Here is a 5,840-nt window from a genome sequence, read left to right as displayed (position 1 = left end):
GCTCCCTCCTCAATATGACACCCCTTCAAATACTTAAACAGGGCTATCATATCACCTCTTAACCTTCTCTTCTCTAGGCTGGACATCCCCAGCTCCCTGAATCGTTCCTCAGTATTAGATAGCTTGCATCCATTTGTTCCATGTTCTAGTCTCTGGAGCATCAGAAAACAAGCTTGTTCCCTCCTCAGTATGACACCTCTTCAAATACTTAAACAGGGCTATCATATCACCTCTTAACCTTCTCTTCTCCATGCTAAACATCCCCAGCTCCCTGAATCGTTCCTCAGTATTAGATAGCTTGCATCCATTTGTTCCATGTTCTAGTCTCTGGAGCATCAGAAAACAAGCTTGCTCCCTCCTCAATATGACACCCCTTCAAATACTTAAACAGGGCTATCATATCACCTCTTAACCTTCTCTTCTCTAGGCTGGACATCCCCAGCTCCCTGAATCGTTCCTCAGTATTAGATAGCTTGCATCCATTTGTTCCATGTTCTAGTCTCTGGAGCATCAGAAAACAAGCTTGCTCCCTCCTCAATATGACACCCCTTCAAATACTTAAACAGGGCTATCATATCACCTCTTAACCTTCTCTTCTCCAGGCTAAACATCCCCAGCTCCATCTTTATTGGGCTTTTTGACTTCCAGACCTTTCACCATTTTGGTTGCCCTCCTCTGGGCACATCCTTGAATTGTGGTACCCAGAACTGGACACACAATTCCAGGTGAGGTCTGACCAAAGCAGAACAGAGTGGCATACTATTACTTCCCTTGCTAAACAGATATTTTCCTCTGGTTTTTAATGGTGCATATTGTTTGCCTGTTCGTTTTGACACGAGTAGAAATGTGTGCAAAGTGGTTCTCGTCCTTCACGTTCGTAAGACATCCTTTCATACAGACAGTGCTGGTTACTTGCCAGGAGATGGCAATGCAGCACAAGACATCAGCTTTGTTCCAGGGAGTTTTCTGAGATGCATCTGCGGTGGCAAGTCCAAAGTTTGGGAAAAGTTCCTTTTTTTTGGACTACAGCGGTCCGAATCCTTCTGTCAGTATGGCCATCGGCTATGGGATTCTGAGAATGGTAACCAAAAAAGCAGAATTTTCCATACAGGTCTTTCTGCTGCTTTCTGGTACAGTTGGCGCTCTGTCCACCTTGATTTTGCCATTTTATGTAAGGGACACCATTTTATATATGTGTGTGTGTGTGTGTGTGTTAGGGGTAGCTTGTGACGATTGGAATTGCTCTTCCACCTTGATAGATCAGGTGAGTGATGGAGAGAAGCCAAAGATATAGCCATGTATATGGCTCTAGGATCAGTATGTAGAGAGATCTTGTAGTACCTTCCAGACTCTAGAAAGAAAGAAGTAGACTGAAGTCTATGAGCTCTCCTAGACTTCAGTCTACTTCGTCAGATGCATATTATTATTGTTATTGTTATTCAAAGATATAGCCATGTTAATCTCTAGGATCAGTATGTAGAGAAATCTTGTAGCATCTTTGAGACTAACTAAAAGAAAGAAGTTAGCAGCAGGAGCTTTCCTAGACTTCAGTCTACTTCCTTAGATGCATATATAGGGTCAAGTATGTGGAGAGATCTTGGAGCACCTTTGAGACTCACTGAAAGAAAGAAGTTGGCAGCAGGAGCTTTCCTAGACTTCAGTCTACATACTTAGATGCATATATAGGGTCAAGTATGTGGAGAGATCTTGTAGCACCTTTGAGACTCACTGAAAGAAAGAAGTTGACAACATGAGCTTTCCTAGACTTCAGTGTACTTCCTCAGATGCTTTTGGTGGAAACCAAATTGTCTGAGGTTGAACATAGATTCTGTTTGTTGGTCCATGGTAGGTGCCTTTACATATTGGAATAAGCCATAGTGTGTGTTAACCATGGCTTGTTGCATAAAGCACTCAAGAGAAAACAAACTATGGCTTACCTACTTCCTTTCTGATTTCTCTCCCATTTTGTCAGGTTTTCTTTCAAGGCAGGTAGCTGAGCAAGCAAGTCACAGTCAAGGGTTTAGATACCACAACAAGGTATGGTTTTAGAGTTTGTAAGACAACAGTAAACCCTGGCTTCAGATAATAGTTTGTGATTGTTAAGAAATCATGGCTTGTGAGCAGAAGCACGTTCACACGTTACACGAAACCAGATTTCTGTATGGTTAGGATGTGTGTGAACATGGTCACTGGCTCACATTGTTCAATATTCATATACAATATTGCATAGCTTTGCAATAATTACTTTTAAAAACTCATAGTTGTGGGGGTCAGTAGAGTATGTAACATGGCCTCCACCTCATTTGGTGAATCCTAGAGCTAGCAAAACTCCCACTCTGCTCCCCAAATTTTCCTACGTTGTGCCACCCAAGTCGGGTCCTGAGGGGCAAAAAGGAAATCTAGATGTGCCAAACTTGCCAACTACTGGAATAGAGCTCCACGTTAGTCCTCCCATCCAACAAGGATGTCAATGAAACTCAATGATGGGAGATTCAGGTTGCCAAATTAAATACCTCTACACACATCACATACTTTATATGCTGCCCCAAAATATGCTCATGGCACTTGTTTAAGGGGAGTCAGCATGGCATAGTGGTTTGAGCGTTGCACTATGACTCTGGAGACCAGAATTCGAGTCCCCCTCAGCCATAAAACCCACTGGGTGACCATTAGGCAAATCACACTGTCATCCTCAAGAGGAAAGCCGTGGCAAACCTCTGAATAAATCTTGCCAAGAAAACCCCATTACAGGTTCGTCTTAGGGTTGCCATAAGTCGGGAATGACCTGAAGGCATACAACATATGCAGATAAGGCTGCCTCACCAGTTCCTCCTCCAATGCAAGATTTAAAAAAGCATAAATCTAGAAGTTTGGCCCCAAAATGCAAGGTTGGTTTTTCAGTTCACTCCTTCACTGGAGCAATTTAAGCAGACTGCACAGTTGTCGGCAGGGACGTTGTCGTTTCCCTCACAAATACAGATCCTGCCCTGAACAGGGGTAGATTGTATCAGAGTATCTTAATCTCTCTCATGTGGGCAATGATTCCTCAGATTTACCAGGGACTGGTAGCATATTTGTGCCCGTAGACAGGGGCATCACTAGGGTTGGTGCCACTCCAGCATGGCAGCACATGGCTTGGAGCTGCCAGGCTAGTCATCCCTCAGTCAGGCCACTGTGGAAGAAAAATGTTCCAGTCTATTTGCTTCCAATGGCTGGTGGACCTGGTCATCCGAAAGGACTGTCCATGTCCTGGTGTGTCTGCCCGCCTTGTTTGCAAGTCCTGAAGGGGTCCATGTGCCATTTGATGATGGAGAGGTCCAGTAGTTCGCCATGGCATGCTGACAGTATCCTTGCTAGCCTTCTTTCACCTCTGGGCAGGTGGACTAGGTCCTTCCCAGGAGTTTTAGTCTTGGGGGGGGGGGATACCAATACACAGACACAGTGGAAGGCAGACATGTCACCCAGTGCGGACTGCACTACTTAGAAATGCCCTTACCCATAGACTATAGTGAGCCCTTCTTATCTGCTGGTTCCACCGTCCATGGCTTGAAATCCCTCCCAAAAAGCAATCCTTGATTTTGCCATTTTTCATAAGGGACACCATTTTACTATCCCATTGTACATAATGGGACTTGAGCATCCATAGATTTTGGTATCCAAGGAGGGTCCTGGGACCAAACCCAGCAGCTACCAAGGGCCCACTATAATTTTGTTCCTTTCAGAAACTCTCTAAGGTCTGGCAAATGATAGTTTGTGGACTGGCATTGGTCCATGGACTATGACTTCAAGTAGCACTGGACTATATGACCTCCAAGATCCTTTCAAACCCTATGACTTTGCCCCCTATGGAATATATGTACATTTCCTTCGCAAACATATATACATTCTCCCTTTCAAATGCCAACCCACCTGAAGCTAAGCAGTCATTTGTACGCTTTTCCAAAAGCTGCATTTTGTGGCTTTGAAAGTGCCATAAGAGTAGCAGTAATGATGAATTAAAAGGTATCTTTATTTGTTCTGTACCCTCCCAGCCTATTTATATTTTCGACATAGGCCAGGGTCTAAAAGCATTTGCATCGCTGTTTTGACACTGACAAAATCTCCACTCGCAAGGAAACCACTGATGCTCTAAAGGCGTAATGTATCACCAAAACTTTTTCTCCCCGTTGGGAAATGACATGTACAAGTTGGTTTGATTTATATTTGTCAGCTCACGAAGTAAGGGGGGAAAAGTCTAAAAGTTAGCACTGTTTTCCTGGTGTGTGTGTGTGTGTGTGCGTATGAACCAGAAGTACAAAAAGTGTACTGAGTTCTAACTAGCCGTATATGATTCAAACGACACATATTTTCCATTACAAACTTGCTTGTGTTGTTCATCTGGAGAGATCTTTCTCTTTGTCCCAACACCTTTGGAGTTATGACTAGTAGGAACCACATTTAAAAACTGATTTGCGGTGAATGTTTAGTTGTGTTCATTTCAAATGTGGTTAATGTGCATAAGCATATATATATATTCTTATGGGTATGCATGCATACATATATATAAATATATATTCATATGCACATTAAGCATAATGTGCAGCTTGGCCCACAGTTTGGGAACGGTAAGCTTTGCCTTGAGACTGGCAATTCAGGCTGGATCTGCACTGCAGAACTAATTCAGCATGGAATTCTGGGATTTGTAGTTTGCGAGATACATATCCTTCTCTGCCAGAGAGCTCTGGTGCCTCACCAAATCCATAGGATGGAGCCGTGACAGTTAAAGCGGCGTCGAACTGCATTAATTTTGCAGTGTGGCCGCAGCCTACATGGGCGACTTTAACTTTCTCAGAGAAAAGATGCCCTCCTTTTGTCTTTTCTTGTATGTTTATCAACCCGCTGAAAGGGTTTCTTCCCCTTCTCCGAACTTAATAGCGTCTCGCTTTTAATCGAATAATTAGCCAAGTTAAAGTGAATATTGTGGTGACTCAGTAGAAGGGGATATTTTAAAGCTTTTTAATGAAGATAACGGTTTCTTTTGATTAAGCAGAACAAGCAAATATTTGTTGCTGCTTCCAAAAGCATCTTTAATTGTGTTTTGCCCCAAAGCGAGTATTTTTTTTCCTCTCTCCTTGTGCTTGACCAAACAGTTTTCATCATTTTCTTTCCATTTGCAAATAGGGTCCGTTTGTAGCTCAGCCGTCTTGGGATCAGGGATCCTTGGCAACATTAAGCGATCAGATCCGATGAAGGATAGGTTGGGGCATATCCCCAAGGCAGGACCGTTACATAGTCCTTTTAAATTTAGCTTCTGAGAGGAACAAAATATTTTTGCTGGATGGTTGTTGCTCTCATAGCTATTAATAATGTATATGAGTTTCTGTTGTCGGAGCGTTGTTGATGGGCGACTGGGTGTGAGTTTTAGTGTTATATATTTATAATTAGCAGCTAATATCCTGTTTAGTAGAGATCGTAAATTGGATTTGTGGCTTCTGTTGTTGTTGTCGACTCCAACTCATGGCAACCCAGCGATGGAGACCTCTCCAAGGCCTCTTATCCATCAACTGCTCTGCACAAGTCCTGCAAATTCAAACCTATGACCTCCCTGGTTGAGTCTATCCATCTGGTTTGTGATCTTCCTCACTTTCTACTACCCTCCGTCGTCTTTAGCGTTACTAGAAAAGGCAATGATGCCTTTCCTGGAAGCCAAGATGACCAAACTGAGGCTGTCATACTTTGGCCACATCATGAGAAGACACGACTCACTAGAAAAGTCATGTCTTCTCACGATGTTGTCCAAGTATGACAGCCTCAGTTTAGTCATCTTGGCTTCCAGGGATAGCTCACATTTGATCTGATCT

Source organism: Sceloporus undulatus, chromosome 11 (assembly GCF_019175285.1).
Source record: "Sceloporus undulatus isolate JIND9_A2432 ecotype Alabama chromosome 11, SceUnd_v1.1, whole genome shotgun sequence".
Lineage (NCBI taxonomy): Eukaryota > Metazoa > Chordata > Lepidosauria > Squamata > Phrynosomatidae > Sceloporus > Sceloporus undulatus.
The sequence above is the reverse complement of the archived record's forward strand: the minus strand, read 5'-3'. Positions refer to the sequence as shown.